This window comes from Gigantopelta aegis, chromosome 4 (genome assembly GCF_016097555.1).
Source record: "Gigantopelta aegis isolate Gae_Host chromosome 4, Gae_host_genome, whole genome shotgun sequence".
NCBI classification, from domain to species: domain Eukaryota; kingdom Metazoa; phylum Mollusca; class Gastropoda; order Neomphalida; family Peltospiridae; genus Gigantopelta; species Gigantopelta aegis.
This window is the reverse complement of record NC_054702.1, coordinates 82060659-82084076: the sequence shown is the minus strand read 5'-3', so window position 1 is coordinate 82084076 and position 23418 is coordinate 82060659. Positions and strand designations below refer to the sequence as shown.

General features: G+C 33.8%; 1 protein-coding gene across 4 annotated transcripts in view; it reads left to right on the top strand.

Annotated features, from left to right (window-relative positions):
• The window catches only part of LOC121371208 (calcium permeable stress-gated cation channel 1-like), a 74055-nt gene that overhangs the window by 4981 nt on the left and 45656 nt on the right, over window positions 1–23418 (top strand). The window contains exon 1 of one of the 4 annotated variants that reach the window (XM_041496930.1): window positions 12432–13191. The exons of 2 other annotated variants lie outside the window; for them this stretch is intronic. The gene's annotated coding sequence lies outside the window, so the exon portion shown is untranslated. Of the gene's footprint in view, window positions 1–12431; window positions 13192–23418 lie in introns of those variants that run through there. One more of the 4 variants, XM_041496927.1, reaches the window with a different exon arrangement.

The window sequence follows — 23418 nt, the reverse complement described above, 5'->3', positions numbered from 1 at the left end:
GGGGTGTAATATTCTCTTTGAGAATGGTTAATACAGCACAAATTCCCTTGTTTTCTTCGAGATAAAATTGAAATTTTGAGTAAAAGTCAGTATCTATCTGTAATATTTGTATTTTTGCACAGTTCTTTACACTGTTTTTATTTAAATCTTGAATGTTTATATTGATGTTGATCATCACTTTATCCCCTGCGTGTGCTGTAACCTCACCGTGGTGCAGGGGTGTAACATTTTCTTTGAAAATGGCCAATACAGCACAAAATTGAAGTTTTGAGTAAAATTCAGTATCCATAAAATTCTGTGATATTTGTGTTTTTGCACAGTTCTTTACACTGTTTTTGTTTAAGTCTTGAATTTTTATATTGATGTTAATCATCACTTTATTTATTTGCATTACCATAGACTGACACCCAATAGCCGATGTATTTTTCGTGCTGGGGTGTCGTTAAACATTCATTCATTCATCACTTTATTTGTTTGCATTATCATAGTTTGACACCCAATAGCCGATGTATTTTTCATGCTGGGATGTCGTTAAACATTCATTCATTCATTCATTCATTCATTCATTCACTCATTGTCTATTTGTGTAAAATAATGGTTTATTTACTGAATGAATGAGAGAAAAAGACACCCATCATATGCGGTCATGTGGGATAGAAAAAATACACCCTCGGTGGTGACAATTTTGATCATGATTGAGACTCGGCAAGCCTTGTCCCAGGTAGAAATTTCCACCACCTTGGGTGTACTTTTTATATCCCACGTGACCTCATATGATGGAGTCTCATATTATAATATATGTATAGACATAATATTAGTACAAAGTGGCTTAATTATCATTAAACAAACATTTGGAAAAATCATCTCAATATGCATGTAATTCACGTAACCGAACAATGGGTTAAAAAAAATCTGACAAAATTAATGCAATTGTAATTAATTAGTTTTATTTCCACAAACAGGTAATGAAATTGTAACAGATTGTACACTTGTATAATTAATGCATATAGGTTTAATTTGTTGCCAAATTGTGTAATTCTTTTATTTCCACAAACAGGTAATGAGATTGCAACATATTGTGAACCTTCAGTTGTTTATTAATGTACTCTAAATTTCTATTAATGGCAGGTTGATTACTATTTTCAGCTAGCTTGGTTTGTTATTACTTGTATTTAATCAATAGAATAGAACAGATGTTGAACGACACCCCAGCACGTAATTTTACAGTCATGTCTGACACTGTGCCCAACTGATTAACAACATTACTGTCACCCATGTGCAGCATCCAGACACAAAAAGGATTGACATATATCTTAAATGTTCTCCAAGGATAACTTCAGTTAATTAATGCTACACTCAATGTTACACATGTATGTCAAGTCTTGACTCCAGAATAGCACAATATGATGTGAGCACTAATACCACAAATACATATACATGTACTCTAACTCAGGCCATAGGATTTCAAACTTTTTCGGTTCCGTGCCTTAATTTTGATACTGGGAACCCATCAAAAACTGTTTATATTATTTTTGTTGAATAGTTGTACTCGGTATAATAATCATGGGAAACGAAATTTCGGTTCCGTCATTTTACAGAAATGCTTATGACACTGTACATACGGAAACGATTGTTACCATGAAATCCGAATGCCTGTAACTGGTATTTAAATGTAACAGGGCTAGCTCAGGGTGAGCAAAACATTTATCCAGATTGTCTATTAAAATTAAAAAATTTAAAAAATCAACGGATATTTTCTTTAAAATAGTGGCTAGTGAATTTTTTTTGTCGTCAAATGTTGAATTTATGTCTACATGTATTTTGTAAATATGAATATCCTACTCCCTCCCCACACCCCAATGTTAGTGTTTTTAAGCTCTGCATGTCTCCCTCTATGTAACATATCGAATTATTACTATTACTTAGTAAAATTGTATTAACTTAAAAGTAAAGATGAGCTAGTGAATTTTTAATCGTGGCTAGTAAAAAAAAAAAATCACTGATTCTATGGCTAGTGGATTTGATAAAAAGTCCAAAAGCCCTGCATTCATTCATGATTTAAAATGATATGATGTTTCTATGTATCATTTATAGAAGTTAATATCTTTGGTTTCATAGCAGAAATAGATGAGGAATTTAACTTTGTACTTGCAAAGTTATTCTTGAATTTACAGTACTCACTAATACCTGTAATTTAATACTGTAAAGTCATTATGAATTGAGCCAGCCCATCAAACATTATTTACTGGAAATGACCCAGTTAAAATTCATTTTCATAATTTCAACCATGTCTTTTTTTCTTATTTTTTTAATATAATTGAACTAATTCTGAACAACATATTCCATGATGAAAACCATATCTCTGCGCAATGCAGAGTCAAATGGTATTTGGAAAAATAGTTATTGATTCCGTGATTCTCTGGCTAGTACCTCACAAAATGAACCTCTTGTGTGACAACCACTAAAAGAAATCCACTGATTTATCCAACAGCTGCTTGTAGTATGAATCACATATCAGTTTTAATATTACCAGAATCTGTCGGTGATCAGAAGGATTGATGTTAATTTTGCCATAAATATATGCATTTATACATGTACTTATCTTTATGTAGCGCCATTTACCACATGTTGCAGATGTGTATACATATAAACGTGTTGTACTGTTGGTTAAATGATGCAGAATTTCTCTGACATACAGGTATGTACATTTTAGTAAGATTTGACTCTTGAGGTATGTTTCCACGTAAACATTTTAAGCCACATTTTCATGCCACATAAAAGGTATCAGCAAAATGCTTTGTTTGCTGTAGGGTACATGTATATACCACCATATCAATTCCCACAGATGACAATAGTAACATATGGAGCTAAAACTGCTACATGCAGCATATCAGTCAACATATGTATACTAGTAGACCAATTCTACGACCCCTCACCCTCAAAGTAAAGCAGAAAAAATAAGGGGTGGCAGGGCTAGCTCTGGCACTTGCCAAATTCGCCAAATGCGAATTTCAAAAACAATTGGCAAATTTTATTTTAATTTGGCGAAATAATTTTATGTAATAATCGATATTTGATACAAAAAAACTGGGTTTTTGCAATTTTTTAAGTTTAATAAATAATTTGTTGAAATTTTCTGCTGACCTAGAGCTATCCCTGGGGTGGGATGGGTAAGCTGCTAGTTGCACATAAACAGACAGTGTCATTAACTATCCCAGGGTTTCAAGAATTGTTTTTAAATGCACTAGCCATGGGATCATTGACTTAAAAAATTTACTAGCCATGATTAAAAATTCATTAGCCTTACTTTACTTTAAGTTAATACAATTTTACTAAATAATAGTAAAAATCAGATATGTCACCTAAAGAGGGAGATAAAGCTTAAAAACACTAACATTGGGGGTTGGATGGGGTCAGGATATTCATATAATTACAAAATAGACTTAATTGCAACATTTGACCCTAAAAAAATTCACTAGCCGTCGGGCATAGCAATAATAGTTATTTACTAGCCCAACATTGAATATCACTTGTCATGGGAGTGGGGCTACCATAATCTAGAATCCCTGTATCCTACCTGTAGTTCTGTTGATACTGTCATGTGTGTATAGATTATGTGACTCGTTACAGTGAACTGGTTCTTATTACAAATAACATACTATCTTGATCTATATATATTTATATATTTATTACATACCCATTCAATCTTACTATATAAATACAGTCCTGAAAAGAAAAATGAAATATATTTTTCCGTATTCAACTCAACTGCCGGAACTATACCGTATTCAACGCTACTATTTATAGCACATGGTTACCGGGAATGCCCTTCGCGATATGTAAACAAAGTTGGTGCTTGGTTTGAATTACCTAGTAAAACATGTTTAAAATGCTATTTTGTGGAAAATTTGAACTGAAAACAGACGAAAACGGTGACAAATATTTACAATTTAATGAGCGCGATACCAAAACTTGAGACGGGAACACTACTAACCAACGAGCTTTTAATCCACGATAGTTAAGGTCGACGACAGTCACTTTTTGGACCCTTGTTTTGGCTTCATACACAATAAATAAAACATCTCCAACCGTAATTTTGTGATATGATATATTTGACAAAAGGTACTTTTTATTTCTTTCATCTTTTAAAACTTCAAATTAATATTTTGTCCAGAATTATGAAAAATTAAAATAAATAACGACCTGTAAACAGCGTTGTCTGCTTGTTATAGGAATTTGACAGGGGTCAAGGTTAGTAGACTAGTTTTTATTTTAATGTGGCGAAGCATTGTAATAATACAGCTAATTTTGAATTTAAATGACGTCAGTATTCCAATGACGTCACTTTGCATCTCCTTACAATAACTATAAACTGGGTACATGACGTTTCCTTTTTGGAAAAATTCCAATGTAAAATTGCTATTTTGAATTATATTTTTTTCACATTACTAATGCACCTGAATGTGTTTGAACAAAATCTTGTGATTAAAAAATTGTACCTTTTACGAAATATGGATTTCTAGTGAAATTACGGTAAGATCTGCTATATTTATTGTGTACGAAGCCAAAACAAGAGTGCGAAAAGTGACTCTGGTCGACTTTTGCAACAATGACGTTGCATGCACCGTCTCCGCACGTAGAAAACTTGGATGAACTAACAGTCGGATTATTCAGTGGCGCGATGATTTATGGAGGCACATTTAATATAAACTTAAACTTTTCAGCAAGGAATAATTTCATGAACATCAATAAAAGAAAACACACCGATGATGACACAGACATTGAGTGAACAATTCTTGACATTTTTCTTCATTGATAAAACTGGCACGCTGAAGGTTTTGTGACTTATTACGAGCAAATTAAATATTATATTGTTCGTGAATTTTAGCTATTACATTGTCTTTAAAATGCATTTCAAATAATATCATTAAAATTATAGGTAACGTTTCACTTGTTCTTTCTTATTTCAGTTTATTGTTTAAATAGAACTATATTCCTATGTGTAATAATTGGTGGTTCATCGGTCCGCGTAGTTGCACAGCTGACCTAGTTGTGTAAATTTAGAAATCCCAGTCATTAGCTAGCAGTGTCACATTTTTTAAACTATTAGGCCTATTTGGAAACAAAATTCCAATTTAGGGTATGTAGTAAATACAAAACTACATATATGTGGTTTTCTCATTTCTGTATTCCACTCGTGTATTTCCTATCGGAAACCCCTCTGCCTGCGGCATCGGGGTTTCCTGCAGGAAATACACTCGTGGAATACAAAAATCAGAAAACCACATATATGTAGTTTTGTCTATATATATATATATATATATGACCTATCACAGTGAATTGGTTGATGTGCGGTCTGTCTAGCGTCAATCTCCATCGGTGGGCCTGCTGGGCTATTTCTCGTGCACCATGACTGATATAAGAAAGGCTGTGGTATCGTAGCTGTCTCTTGGATGATGCATATGTTAAGATCCCATGCTACTAATGAGAGAATGTAGCAGGTTTCCTCTCTAAGAATAAATGTCAAAATTATTAAATATGTTAGATATCTGATAGCCAATGATTTTTAAAAACTCAGTATGCTCTAGTGGTGTCATTAAACAAAACAAACTTTAACTTTTCATTCTTATTATACTGTTCACAATAAGATGGGGATATTGGAAAACAACTGAATAATTATTGAACAGAAAGTTTGTTTAACAGCACCACTAGAGCACATTGATTAATTAATCATCGGCTATTGGATGTCAAAAATTTAGTAATTCTTACTAGAAGTCATCAGAGGAAACCTGCAACATTTTTCCTAATGTAGCAAATTATTGAACACAACAACATTTAAATATAAAACCAGGTGCACAATCCACAACAAATTTCTACTTGATACATCCCCCAAGTGCAGCCAATCGTACAAACAAATCACATGAGCACGATATTACATTTGCTTGGTGTGCAACTCCACATTTAACATTCTGTTCCCAATGTGGTAGTATCCTGTCTTGTTTTTGACACAAATGCTATTTTTTAACCCCAAAGGCATGATGTATAGTCCATTTGCATCAAAAGGAAACCAATGAATTGGCATGTAACACTATAACAAATAATGTTAAAATTCATATCAAAACATATGGTATATGTGAACATCCTCATTTTATTTTAAACAGTATTCATCTAACATACTGTCTTGACCGTGTACACATCAAACATACTGTCTCAGTATATATTTAACATAGTCTTGACCCAGTATACATCTAACATACTGTCTTGACCAAGTACACATCTAACACACTGTCTGGACCAAGTATACATCTAACATACTGTCTTGACCAAATATACAATGTCACCTAATATACTGTCTTGACCCAATACACATCTAACATACTGTCTTGACCCAATACACATCTAACATACTGTCTTGACCCAATACACATCTAACATACTGTCTCCGTATACATTTAACATACTGTCTTGATCCAGTATACATCAAGCACATAGTATACATCTAAGATACTGTCTCTGTATACATTTGACACACTGTCTTGACCCAATATATATCTAACATACTGTCTCTGTATACATTTAACATACTGTCTTGATCCAGTATACATCAAGCACATAATATACATCTAACATTACTGTCTCTGTATACATTTAACACACTGTCTTGACCCATTATATATCTAACATACTGTCTCTGTATACATTTAACATACTGTCTTAACCACATAGTATACATCTAACATACTGACTTGACCACATAGTATACATCTAACATACTGACTTGACCACATAGTATACATCTAACATACTGACTTGACCACATAGTATACATCTAACATACTGACTTGACCACATAGTATACATCATAGTATACATCTAACATACTGACTTGACCACATAGTATACATCTAACATACTGTCTTGTCCACATAGTATACATCTAACATACTGACTTGACCACATAGTATATATCTAACATACTGCCTTGACCACACAGTATACATCTAACATACTGTCTTTGTATACATCTAACATAATGACTTGACCACATAGTATACATCTAACATACTGTCTTGACCACACAGTATACATCTAACATACTGTCTTGACCACATAGTATACATCTAACATACTGTCTTGACCACACAGTAAACATCTAACATACTGTCTCTGTATACATCTAACATACTGTCTTGACCACACAGTATACATCTAACATACTGTCTTGACCACATAGTATACATCTAAAATACTAACTTGACCACATAGTATACATCTAACATACTGTCTTGACCACGCAGTAAACATCTAACATACTGTCTCTGTATACATCTAACATACTGACTTGACCACATAGTATACATCTAACATACTGTCTCTGTATACATCTAACATACTGTCTCTGTATACATCTAACATACTGTCTTGACCACATAGTATACAACAAACATACTGTCTTGACCACATAGTATACAACAAACATACTGTCTTGACCACACAGTATACATTTAACATACTGTCTCTGTATACATCTAACATACTGTCTTGACCCAGTATACATCTAACATACTGTACCTGTATACATCTAACATACTGACTTGACCCAGTATACATCTAACATACTGTGTCTGTATACATCTAACATACTGTCTCTGTATACATCTAACATACTGTCTCTGTATACATCTAACATACTGTCTTAACCACATGGTATACATCTAACATACTGTCTTGACCACATAGTATACATCTAACATACTGTCTTGACCACATAGTATACATCTAACATACTGTCTTGACCACACAGTATACATCTAACATACTGTCTCTGTATACATCTAACATACTGACTTGACCACATAGTATACATCTAACATACTGACTTGACCACATAGTATACATCTAACATACTGTCTTGTCCACATAGTATACATCTAACATACTAACTTGACCACATAGTATACATCTAACATACTGTCTCTGTATACATCTAACATACTGTCTTGACCACATAGTATACATCTAAAATAATGTCTTGACCACACAGTATACATCTAACATACTGTCTCTGTATACATCTAACATACTGACTTGACCACATAGTATACATCTAACATACTGACTTGACCACATAGTATACATCTAACATACTGACTTGACCACATAGTATACATCATAGTATACATCTAACATACTGACTTGACCACATAGTATACATCTAACATACTATCTTGTCCACATAGTATACATCTAACATACTGACTTGACCACATAGTATATATCTAACATACTGCCTTGACCACACAGTATACATCTAACATACTGTCTTTGTATACATCTAACATACTGACTTGACCACATAGTATACATCTAACATACTGTCTTGACCACACAGTATACATCTAACATACTGTCTTGACCACATAGTATACATCTAACATACTGTCTTGACCACATAGTATACATCTAACATACTGTCTTGACCACATAGTATACATCTAACATACTGTCTTGACCACACAGTATACATCTAACATACTGTCTCTGTATACATCTAACATACTGTCTTGACCCAGTATACATCTAACATACTGTACCTGTATACATCTAACATACTGACTTGACCCAGTATACATCTAACATACTGTGTCTGTATACATCTAACATACTGTCTCTGTATACATCTAACATACTGTCTTAACCACATGGTATACATCTAACATACTGTCTCTGTATACATCTAACATACTGTCTCTGTATACATCTAGCATACTGCCTCTGTATACATCTAACATACTGTCTCTGTATACATCTAACATACTGTCTTAACCACACAGTATACATCTAACATACTGTATCTGTATACATCTAACATACTGTCTTAACCACATAGTATACATCTAACATACTGTTTCTGTATACATCTAACATACTGACTTGATCTAGTATACATCTAACATACTGTTTCTGTATACATCTAACATACTGACTTGATCCAGTATACATATAACATACTGTCACTGTATACATCTAACATACTGTCTTGACACAGTATACATCTAACATACTGTACCTGTATACATCTAACATACTGACTTGACCCAGTATACATCTAACATACTGTGTCTGTATACATCTAACATACTGTCTCTGTATACATCTAACATACTGTCTCTGTATACATCTAACATACTGTCTTAACCACATGGTATACATCTAACATACTGTCTTAACCACATGGTATACATCTAACATACTGTCTCTGTATACATCTAACATACTGTCTCTGTATACATCTAACATACTGTCTCTGTATACATCTAACATACTGCCTCTGTATACATCTAACATACTGTCTCTGTATACATCTAACATACTGCCTCTGTATACATCTAACATACTGTCTCTGTATACATCTAACATACTGTCTTAACCACACAGTATACATCTAACATACTGTATCTGTATACATCTAACATACTGTCTTAACCACATAGTATATATCTAACATACTGTTTCTGTATACATCTAACATACTGACTTGATCTAGTATACATCTAACATACTGTTTCTGTATACATCTAACATACTGACTTGATCCAGTATACATATAACATACTGTCTCTGTATACATCTAACATACTGACTTGACCCAGTATACATCTAACATACTGTCTCTGTATACATCTAACATACTGTCTTGACGAAGTATACAATGTCACCTAATATACTGTCTTGAGCCAGTATACATCTAATATACTGTCTCCGTATACATTTAACATACTGTCTTGATCCAGTATACATCAAACATACTGTCTTGATCCAGTATACATCAAACATACTGTCTTAACCACATAGTATACATCAAATATACTGTCTCTGTTAAAATCTTAACATTGTCTTGACCCAGTATACATCTGTCATCTAACATTGTCTTGAACCAGTATACATCTAACATCGTCTTTACCCAGTATACATCTAATATCGTCTTGACCCAGTATACATCTAACATCATCTTGACCCAGTATACAACTAACACACTGTCTTCCAAAACTAATTCTGACAGTATTTTGACACCAGATAAACTATGATTATTTCTAATTAAATTAGAAACTAATATTTTAATGAGAAAGAAAGAACGAAATGGGTTTTTATAATGACACACTTAATACAATTATATTTCCTGCTGCCACCACTCCATGGGATATTGTCTATTAGCAGCAAGGATCTTTTATATGCACTATCCCACAGACAGGATTGTACTTGAACCATTGCCTGACCTTGTTAAAGAAGATGTGGAGCATTGGCTGAAACAATAGGCCTACCTACAGATATCAATCCTAGATGATGGTGCATCAGTCAAGTTCTTTACCACTGAGCTATTTAATTCCCACCCACTCCAGACTTTAATGAGAGACCACAACACAGAGCACCAATAGTATTCAACCACTGTTTTATCTGTATGTACTACATTTTAGGACCTGTTTTTTTTATAACCCCCTTTGTTAAAAACAATTTTGTTTTATGTTTGCATGTCAGGGGTAGAAATTAAAAAATATTTTCATTGGCCTGGGAGACAAATAGCCATGAACAGTTGCTAGTTTCCCCCCAAAATCACTAGTCATCCTACTATTGAGGACCCTGAGAAGATAAAACCTATGTGGGTTCTAGAAAGCTGTTAAGTATGTATTACCTATGTAGTGGAACAAGTATCATGTCAAAGTAGTCTTGACAGTGAGATGTTAAATGTACTAGCTCAGGGGCCTAATTCACAAAGGTCTCTTAGGCTCTGCACCCTCCTGCCCCGGAACCAGCCACTGGCGATGTCAGAGACTGGATCCGTGGTCGGCGTGCCTGAACCTTTAAGGATGTGGGCATGTTAATAGAGTTCCCAGTCCCAGTCCCAGTCCCTTAGGCTCTGCTAGACAACAAAGCATATCCTCTTTGCAAGTCTTTTAGCATTGCACTTCGAGATCGCAAAGTTGCAAAAGTTTAGTGAATTAGGCCCCAGGGCACTAGCATCATTCAGGGCTTCTGTAATTTTTATAAAATCCACTAGCCATGGGATCGGTCGTTTAAAATATTTACTAGCCATGATTAAAAATTCACTAGCCCTAGTTTACTTTAAGTTAATATAATTTTACTAAATAATAGTAATAATCAGATACATTGTCACCTAAAGAGGGAGATAGAGCTTAAAAACACTAACACTGGGGTGTGGAGTGGGAGCAGGATATTTATATTTACAAAATAGACTTAACTGCAACATCTGACCAAAACAAATTTCACTAGCCATCGGGCATGGCAATAGTAGTTATTTACTAGCCCAACATTGAATATTACTAGCCATGGGAGTGGGGCTACCATAATCTAGAAGCCCTGCATCATTAAACCTGCACTCATCCCCAGCTATTTCTACTTGCCTGGAGCAAGCATTTGTTTCTATCCCTGCATGTATAGATCTCTAGAAATTATTAATCCGTTAAACTCCAAATATAATTTGTTCTTTGTTATTCTCAGTTTCAAACAGGCTGACAAAATGGGCGGTGACACTTCATTACATGTGCTGAGTGGCGTGCACATGTAATATTTATTACCTTCAAGAATGTTGTTATAGAAAGTGTTTGTATAGAGATGTACCGTATATATTTATCATATAATAGTTAGCATATCCAGTGTAATCAAAGCATGTGATATTTTTTAGATCACATACTTTGAGGATTTGATAACTTTACAAATTAGACGTAAATTAATCGAGGTCATGGCGCTGCGTTTATTGACGTTTAAGGAAACGTACCATATAGTGACACTCCATAATTCATAGTCATCAAACAAAAATATTTCAATAGCAACTTTATACTGCAGGCTGCCCAGCGTTCAGAAAACAAAAAATGCTAAGCACTAGTTTATTTTTATATAAGAATATTCTAAATGACATCATTCACATTTGACATCATTTTCACTTTTTTGCCTTGGTTTGATGAAAAATCAAAAACTGCACAGCATTGCCGATTGCCATGGACAATCGCAGGGGTTGAAATGGGAAATAACTCCATAGATCCTTTGAAAGGGATCAACTCATTGTGCATTAGTGGTAGTGTGGTGATTTATAAACATTTTCCTTGGCCCATCAGTGTCCCATGACTAAATTCAAACAAAAGGTGTGGTATGTACTGTACTGTCTATACATGTAGGTAGTGCATATTCTTTGCTGCCATTCAGAAGGATTTAGCCTATGTGATGGAAAAATATTTTGTCTATCACTGTTTCACTATCTGTAGACTAAGTGTTGAAATAACCATAGGCTAGATTCCATACAGCCATTGTTTAACAGTATACTGGGATGTTGTAAAGCTAATATTCTTGAAATTCAATTCTTTCTCCATGATACCTGGTCAGCAACATGCACTACCATTAAGCTTTGTACTGCCCTGTCATACTGGTGAAGACATCACCGGTATTGAAAGAAAACACATGCAACTTTAATTATCAGGTCTTAAGATTATAACATTCCTGGAAAAAAACCCCACCAATACATGCAGTTTTCTTGACATTTTTCACTATGGTAACCACCACATGATCACTTCACTTCACACAGGATGGCGGGCCCGGGTGAATTAAAAACTAAAAATGGCCGCTGTTTCTTCTCAGAAAAGAATGTTGAGAGGTTTTATTGATTTTCCCAGCACTTGCTTGTGTTGTAATTATCCAGTACACATGACAGACCTGTGACTGCCTCGCCAGTTATAGACACGGCCATGTTAATTAATTGGAAAGTGATGTAGCTGAGTGCTGAAAAATTCATACCCAACAGGATGCCTTTCATGAGTCAATAAAAGAATTTGTTTCAAACACTGAGCCAGCTTGCATCGACAACTTAGTCTAATTTGCGGGTATTACTCGTCATGGGACAAGATGATTACAGCTATTATTATTCCACTTGAAGATGTTTTGTGTGACAGTGCTGTGTAAATAAATGCTGATGCCGATGTTCGGTAACTCTGCTGGTGCCGTGAACAATATGGTTGGGATTTTGGTTGTCCTGTTGCATGCCAATGTTTCCGCAGTAACCAACATCACAAGGACGCTATAGCGGTACTGTAGCGAGAATTCAGTAGCCTATGATACATCAGCTGAGAGAGCGAGAGAGAGAGTTCCATGCAAGATGGCCAGAGCTATTACTTTTTAATGAAGGTATTGCCATTTATATAATTGTAGTTTTGTTTACATAATGACATATGTGTAGTTGTTAATTGTAATATGCTGTATGCATGATGAGACAACATATTTCATTTAATCATGCTTTTATTGCTCTATAGAGGTGCTTGTAAAGTGATTACACTCAGTAAGTTTAACCATATGGATCTGTATTTGTTGGTTGTATTTCTTCTTCTACACTTTATGTGCCAACTAGTAACATGTAGACTGAGATATTCTACAATACAATCAGGGTTTTATATATGAATATATTGTTGTAGATTATATCCATATGTTTTATCATATTTGTTAGAAAGGCCACAAGGGAGAATAATTAGATGTTGGGTAAATTTTAAAAATAAAGTTTTTTGCTGATACTTGTAATTGATTATTGTGTGCATGTATACATGTATTGGGTTAAGGCTGTATGCCTAAAATTAATAGCAATTTGGCAAATTTTATTGGCAAATCTGTAGACAAATTCAAGTAACATTTAGCTAAACAGAATTATTTTTCACAATAGCTATATATGCACCTATAAATGACACACTGTTTTTAAATTACGTTTTTGGTGAATTGTTAATGACATATCTTCGCCAAATTCAACTTTAAATCAAATTTGGGGAACGAATCCTGCATGTATATGTTAAAGTGTACATGATTAAAATGATTTTATTTATGGATGTAAACCAGACCTGTCAACCTTTAGTTAAGAGAAAGCAGGTGTATGTTGAAAAAGCAGGAGATTTCGTCAAAAAGGAGATTTTTTTAATTCACACAATTTAACCCAAAATCACAAGTTTAAAAAAAAAAATTATTACAATAAGTTTTATGAACATCATATATACTTGTTAACCTTAGATCTTGGCATTAAAAAACATAATTAAAAAACCCCTATTAATTAAGTTTAAAAATACACACTCCAGTCAGTTTACAATTAGGAGATCACCATATGGATTTTTCAGATTTGCCAGTGTTATTGTCTATTTGATCCTGCAAATGTCATTTTTGACTGAAGGCGTTAGTATCAATGCATCTGGTCATATTTTCAAAAAACAATTGTAATTTAAACAATTGTACTTATAAAAATTGATATGAAGTGCAGTATCTAAAACAAAATGTGTATAAATCCAAATAATGGTTACTTTAACTTCGATTTATGTTTTGTTGTGTATTTGGTAGATATCTTTGTTGGGTATCTTTTCACAGCAGTATTATTAAATAATAGTAAATTTTACTTTCATTAAATAAAAGCTAATTTTAATTGAAATTCCGTTTAAAAAGTCCATGGTTCAGCAAGAATTCTTCTCATTCTACCTGAACCTTACATAAATATATCATGGCATATCACATGATCCGATAATCGGATGATAATAATAAAATATAAATTGCAAAATAACTGTAAAATAAGATAAAGTATTAATCTAATGGTCACAAAAATATTGCTCGGAACACATCCCAATAACAAGACAGACATTTATTCCATTGTTTTTCAGTTATTAAATTTTTACCATATGACTGGCATTTTCCCTGTTTTGTTAGTGTTTAAATTACATCTACTATAAACAAATAAAATTTCCAAAAGTTATTTTCACATGTATTGACAAAATGTATTCATACGCTCATTATTATCATAAAGAATAATAAGGAATTTAATAAACATTAAATACAGTAGTTAAATAGAATTTCAGTTGTTTTTAATACTATTTTAAAAGTAAAAAAAGAAAAAGATTTTTTTCTTCTTGTCAATCATGAGTAGTGGTTTCTGTTTTTTTGTTTTTTTCATTTTCAAATAATGTTTTTTTTTTTATGAAAAATTACAAAACATGTACCGGGGTATATGAGAAATAGATCATTTCATGATTTTTTAAATATATATTATATGATTTTTATGTCATCTCATGATGTGTGCAAACCATATTTTATCTCAGTGCTTAACAATTCTTGAAAATATGGTTTTCACACATCACTCTTTGATATAAAAATTGTATTAAAAAAAAACCCTCTATGAAACAGCCTCAGTTTATTACAAGGATAATGCTATAGTTTTTCATATGGTCAAAGATTAATTGTTAAACTTCCTATTACCATATCTCTACTTTATTCAGATAAAAAGCATACCATATACCAGATGTTGTATTTTTTGGTTCAATGAAACATTTCATTAAATAAGGTCATTTAAAATAAATGGTAGATTTTTCATCTAAATTTTTCTTTTAAATGGGGGCAGGGGATTAAAAAATATATACATGTATGAAAAATATTTGAGGGCCTTGGAAATACCATGCTTTGAGCAAAATGTTGGCTGATTTTATTTATTTTTTGGTGGGGGGGGGGGGGGCAAAAAAAAATTCCAGCCTTTTATATCTCAAGAGTATGTGTGAATGTAAATTTAGGATATATTTTATTATGGCCTAAGGTGATAATAATAAAGAAACTTTTTGAAATAACAGTTCACTTGTCATTTATGTATTGCGAGCTGTCATTTAGGTGTTATATGGGCTGTCATCTTTGTGTTGTGGGTGTGCAAAATCTTGATTCACATTGTTTCCAGCCAGGAATAATAATAATAATACTGTGTAATAGCACAGTTAGACTGACTGTAAAATCAATAGTGCTTATAAAGCTACTGGGTCTGAGATACACGTAGTGCGTCTGGCCAGAGTGCCAGTGTGCCCTGCATTATTGAAGACATCTCAGTGAGCTCCCTACACAGGAAGTAATTAGCATTACCTTGATGGCCATTTATGGTGGGTCAGCTCCATCATGTGGTGATGGCGTGTGACTGTAATTTCTGCTTGCAGTCACATTCCCCAAAGCATTTAACTATTTAAGTATTTGCTGATCAGCATACATACATGTATGACTGCAAGTTCACTTTAGTGTTATGATTATTTTTTGCCCATTTGTGTGATTGCATTGGTTTCCACATGGTATTCCCGGAGGTAAATATTAATCATTCATGCTAGACTATGTACACACAAGTAAACTGAATGTACTTCACTACTAGCATTTGTGGGAGGATAAGGAAAGGGTAAATAATATTTAACATCTCAGCACATTTTAAACTGGTTATTTGGTGTATAACATATGGTCATTTCGATACTTGTGTGAGAGAGCAAGCAGAGACCTGCTGCTATATATACATATAGGCTACTTCTATATTCAATATACCGGTATGCACTTTTCCATAGACAAGGGGTGTTATTTAGCTCAGTCGGTTACGCGCTCGCCTGAGGTGCTTGCATTATAGGATCCAACCACCTCGGTGGATCCATTCAACTCGGTTTTTCTCATTCCAACCAGAGTACCACAACTGGTCATAGGACATGGTATGTGCTTTTCTATCTATGGGAAAGATCCCTTGCTGCTAATGGAAAAATGTTGCGGGTATCCTCTGATGCTCCAGCTGGTGACTACGAGTCATAATTACCAAATGTTTGACATCCAATAGCCAATGATTATTTAATCAATGTGCTCTAGTGGTGTTATTAAATAAAAACAAAACAAAACTTTCCATAGACAGGACAGTATACCAATGCCTTTGATGTACCAGTTTTGAGATGGGAAAAAAACCCTGAGTCAACACAAAACCCTAATTAAAACAAAAAGATTGATCAGATCCGATGACCCCTCAAGCTTGTCCTCTTGGGAGGAGGACGAGGACTTTAGTAGACCATATACAAGTCTGACTAACAGAACCACACAATCAGGAGCTTTGGTTTTCATTTGGACCAGACATCATTGTTTGGAAATCAGTACAACAAAACACTGTAAAGTAAAACTATGCCTTTTAAATATGCTTGATGCACAATATTTACTATTATTTTGATTCATGTTTTCTAGTAAACAAAAAAAAAAAGCAAACATTTTCCAGTGAAATACATAATTACCAAATACATTTTGGTCTGCAAAGTATTTTATCTTGTTTATTACCAACTAAACCAGAATTGAACATTTTCTAGATTCTGTCTTTTAAAGAGTTAGTTATTAAATTGATCAAAGTATTATTGCATTTGTTATTGTAGAAATGTTTTACTTAAGTATACATTAATGTGCATCCAGTTAAAAAAAAATAGCAAAAATTATTAATTTCCCCAGGGCTATGTAATACAGTTATGAGTTATATATCTGAACTGCAATGACTTTATCATGCTTATGATCAAACAAGCAAACAAGCATGCCCCAAGCTGGCACTTGATACCAACTGACTTCCTTAACAGTTAATAACAGCCAATAAATGGGCATAAATCGATTGGTGCTAGAAACAGATCCTTCAGCTATTTCACCTAATGGGTATTGTTGTCATTATATTTTTTATCCCGTGATTAGCCTCTGTGCACTGGACGTTTTCCTGTGAATGCACATCGGTAGTAATTATGTTTAATTATGTGACCCTCAGATGACATCCATATGGTGGTATTTGTGCACATGCAGAAGCATCCTAACAAATGGCAAATTTAGAATTTGACTGACATGCAAAGGAGCCATGCAGTAATTGGTGGTGACACTTACTCCAGGACAGCTCACAGATTGGGGATAAAGTGAGGGGGTGGACCATTGAGGTTGGTCGTTTTAGGAATTCATTTCATACAATATGGAAAATTGTTTCTTCAAGTATTGCTTCTGGTTCAGTGAACCCTCATGGTTTTACCAACAGAAAGTAATTAGATTTGTATACAGCACAAATATTTATAGTATTTTTGGCATTTTGGATTTAATTTTTTTTTTTTTAAAAAATCTTATTTTGATTATTTTTTATTATAAAATATGCTGCTGCTTTACCATACATTTGTAATATTGCTACAGTACAAAACTAGTGTGATAGACAGACCTGTCTTGTTTAAGGAGAGCTATATCACTGACTCCTCCATCACTCCCCTGAGACTACTTGAAGGAGAGTAATATATTTAGCTCCCCTAGCATGCATATATATATATATATATAATATATATATATATAATTAATATAATTAATCACTCCTCTAAAAAACAAATTGTTGATGTTGATATAGACAATGTTTGGAAAAAAAATTATGAATGTAAAATTTGACTCGGTTAAGAAGCAGTAGATGTTCTTTTTACTGTAAACTATAAAGCTTATATATACTCTGCTGAGATTCATGTAGTAAATGAAATGAATATTGACATATCGTTTTTTTTTTCTTTTGGAATCATATAAAGAAAGATAGCATATTTTCAAACATAAAAGTACATGTTCATTTTTCAAACATAAGTACATTTACATATAGGCTTTTTGCCAGGAACTAATATAAGAGTACATGGCTAGACTACTTATACCAGACATTGGATTTGTGGATTAATTTTTAAGATTTCACTGGAATCATAAAAATAATGTAATATAGGCAATTTGCGATTCCATCTCCTAATCATTTGCTTCCAACCTAAAATGTGGGATTCACGGAAGCCTGGAATCCTGCTAACTTCACATCCTGTGTTTTAAGGTAGATGGTCTTGTCAGTCCTACCTGTCTGTAGGAAAACATACAGGTGCAAAGATGACTGGCTTACTAAATGAATTATGTCCAGAGGTCTAGGAGGAAATTAGTTTTTCTAAATCAGTTATTTTTATGGCAGTAAATACAGGGCAGTGATATTCTACTTTCGTTTATATAGGGTGTTCCTAAGGCTTGAGTTTAAGGGAGATTTTATTACAGTGTCTTTATCCTATTCATGTATCTACATTTGGTTGACACACAATTACCAATGTGAATTTTTGTGCTGGGGTGTCGTTAAACATTCATTCATTCATTCTCGTTCCACAACTGGTTGTAACAAAGGCTGTGGTACATGTATGTACTATCCTGTCTGTGGAAAGGTGCATATAAAAGATCCCTTACTGCTAATCAAAAAGGGTAACCCATGAAGTGGTGACAGCGGGTTTCCTCTCAATATCTATGTGGTCCTTAACCATATGTCAAACACCATATAACTGGAAATAAAATGTGTTGAGTGTGTTGTTAAATAAATCATTTCCTTTCTTCCTTCATTCATTCCATCATTCCTTCATTTATTTATTTATTTATTTACTTATTTATTACCCTGATTACACAGATGACATACATGTAGTCTGTATTTTGCTTCAGCATCTGTGTAGCATCCCATTTCTATTTCTAGTCTGTGAGTACAAAACCTTAGTTTTGCAGGATTTTTTTAGTTTGGGTAATTACATGTAATATTATGATGTACAGGTTTGGGTTGTAAGGTAGTTGTAACACTTGTAAGAAATTATACTGTTGTCACATGGTTGTAATGCTTGCAAGTTTTTTTTTATTTCCCCAACCATTATTATTATCTATTTTTTTATTTTTTAAACTTTTGTATTATTATTATTATTATTATTATTATTATAGTTTGGATACCACTAGTTGGAATTAAAAATAATTAGCCCATTCACTGAACTACGGTTGTATACATATCATTTTTATAAGTGATTCATGGCTAGCTTAAAATTGTTGAATTAAAGTTCTACCAAAGGAAAGAAGAAAAAAAAAGGAGCATTATACATGTATACATGCGACTTAAAAATTGTATCTGACATTCACTGGAAAGTTAAAATAAAAGTTTGGTTTGTTTAACGGCACCACTAGAGCACATTGATTCATTAAACATTGGCTATTGGATGTCAGACATTTGGTAATTTTCACATATAGTCAGAGGAAACCCACTACATTTTTTTCTGATGCAGCAAGGGATCTTTTATATGCACTTTCCCACAGACAGGATAGCACATACCACCGCCTTTGATATTCACTGGAAAGATTTACTGTACTATAATCCACTCCCACAAACCACCCTTGTCATACCAATGAATGAATGAATGAATGGTTAATGATACCTAGGCACAAAAAGACATCGGCTTTTGGGTGTGTAACAATGGTAATAATATGAATGTATTGATGATCAACATCAATATATAAAAATTCCAATGTCAAAACAGTGTGTAAAGAGCTATGCAAAGTATAAATATCAACAGTATATTAACATTTTGAGTATATAAATGTCACAGGTTTGTTATACAGTGAAACCTGTCTAAACCGGACCCTGAACAAACCGAAATCCTGTCAAAACCGGCCACGTTTCATGATCTCCAATGTTCTAAATTCTAAAACGCAACCCTTTAAACACTGGATCCTATCTAAATCTGATTAATATTAGGTCCCCGGCATGATCCAGTTTAGACCGGATTCACTGTACTGACTATACTGTACAACATGTATAATAGAGAGTTTTTGCAACCCCACCATTACTGTTAAGGATAATAATAGGTCATAAAATAATGAGTATAGTTGGTGATGTCACAGTAATTTGCTTCCCACTCTTTACGATTAAAAGGCCTGCTACATGTAACAAATTTCATGACTAATATATAATTTTAAAAATACAAATACATGTAAGTAACACTGCTGAGAATATGTCACCATAACTCTGCCAATATGCAAAATTAGGTAAACAATTAATACTGTCACTGAATCATATTGGGCAGAATTTATGTAATAGTTAGAGGACGAGTAACAATACTTTATCGGCGTATAAAGGTAGTGTCGCACGAGACAAAGGCGAGGCGTTAGCCGAGCGTTTTCTCGTGCGACACTACCTTTATACGCCGATAAAGTATTGTTACTCGTCCTCTAACTGTCTTAGAGCAGAGCCAAAATCGTTATGACTGCACGTGCAGCAATACCGCTTATAAAGTGAATGTCTGAAGTACTTTATCAGGATATAAATGTAGTTCACGTGACCAAATATGAAGCTCCTATTGGACTAGAAATTCAGCTGTGCTCTAAGAAGTGTTTGTTCTTAAACGCATGTGTTCAAGCATTGTAAATGTATGTAGTTACGTGTGTAAGATTATCTGTAATATTCACTAAAGGTGTGGATATGAAACCTTTCTATTAGTTCAGAGTTGTCGTTTTAGATGGACTCTACATATATGTACATGTATTTTTATTCCACGGGGTGAGACGTAGCCCAGTAGTAAAGCACTCACTTGATGCACAGTCGGTTTGGGATCGATCCCCGTCAGTGGGCCCATTGGGCTATTTCTCGCTCCAGCCAGTGCACCACGACTGGTACATCAAAGGCTGTGGTATGTGCTATCCTGTCTATGGGATGGTGCATATAAAAGATCCCATGCTGCTAATCGAAAAGAGTAGCCCATGAAGTGGTGACAGCGGGTTTCCTCCCTCAATATTTGTGTGGTCCTTAACCATATGTGCAACGCCATATAACCATAAATAAATGTGTTGAGTGCATCATTAAATAAAACATTTCTTTCTAATGGTGTGGATACAAAACCTTTCTATTAGTACAGAGTTGTTGTTTTAGTTGGACTGTACATCTATGTACATGTATTCTTATTCCACTGTCCAGTATGTACTAGTATGTAGCTAGCTGATGTCACACTGCAGTACATGACAGTTTTCACGTTACCTTGACCCACATTATCGATCAAGTCCTTGTTGAATGTTGCTGAATGCATTCATGAGTAGCACACTCAGCTGGTGCACAAATGAAACTGGGAAGTAAATTAAATCTCTTTTGATGACCAATGGAACACTCACTTGTGCTTTGTGGAAACAAGTTTAAATATAGAATACTGATCATCCACAGATCATGAACAAAAATCCTTTAACACTATTTAGAATCATTCAGATTGTATAATTGTATATGTGTGTACACATGCATATTGTGAATCTTGAAAATTGTCTCAAGATGTGAGACCATGCATATATCCCAATACTGTGTTTTAGGGGGTTTTGTGTGTAAATGTTCCACTTTTGTAAGAGTTAAACAGTTTATTTTGTTTAACAATGAGTACATTGATTTTATTAATCATCTGCTATTGGATGTTGAAACATGGCACTTTTGAATTAGTCTTAGAGATGAAATCTGCTATATTTTTTCATTAATAGCAAGGGATCTTTTTATATGCATCATGCATCCCACAAAAAGGATAACACATACCACAGCCTTTGATATATGATTTGTGGTGCATTTGCTGGAATGAGAAATAGCCCACTGACGGGGATCAATCCTAGACTGATCGCACATCAGGAGAGCGCTTTACCACTGCAGTTGGGCTACAACCTGCCCCGTTTGTAAGAGTTGATACAAATAAATTATAAATATTTCCAATTTGATGTATTTTAATTTCATCATAGGGGAATTAATATAATTAATGAAGATTGATACGTTTAAAATATATGTATTAAAAATGGAATAGCAGGTGACGTGCATGCATTTAATGTGATTTTTCACTTGATAGTGGTTTACAAAATGTATATATGAATAGCTAGCTTATATTTAAACCTTTTGCCAGCTATTGACAGTTATTTGTGATACTACATGTCTGTATATATATAAATGGCAACATGACATCAGATATATACAGTAAAACTCTGCTGTTGTGACTATCGGCGAGACTTATTAAAATTGGTCTTAATTATAGTGGTGTGGTTGTAATACCGAACTACCAACATTTAAAATTATGAATGTTTAGTAAATATTGATTGTGAATTTTACGTCCCATCGTCCTTTCCAGTGATCGAAAAGAGTAGCCCATGAAGTGGTGACAGTGAGTTTCCTCTCTCAATAGCTGTGTGGTCCTTAACCATATGTGTTGAGTGCGTCATTAAATAAAACATTTCCTTCCTTCTTTCTTCCATTCCAGTGTCTCTAAACTGAGAAAAGTAATAGGTAATGACAGTGTATTGGCATTTAAATTGAACCGAATAACCAAGTGTCAAGTCTGGTTCAGTTATGAATGAGCTTGGACTCTTTCTTTTTCTTCATATTCACACAATAGAGATTAACAACTGTCTGGACAAATGACACCCTCCCAATGTTTTAGGACGTCTACTAGCTCTGTCCCAAAGGTAATACGAATGTGTGACTTTTGTCTCACTTGACTGACTGTACATAATCATTGCATTTGTTTCCAGTTGCTAATTTCTGTGAAAATTAAAGTGTTTGGATGGTATGGCATTTAAATTACTTTCATAAAAAACATTTCACTCTGTGTAACTGTTGCTTTCCAACATTATTGTGTGCAAGTTATACAATAAAGAAATTTCAGAATTAACCATGTCTTTCCTAGTTCAAATATACCTTTCTCTTTCCAATGAAATAAACATCATACTATTTAATTACTTGTTTGACCAACACATTGGGTCTGACTTCACTGGTCATAATCTGTAATAGCG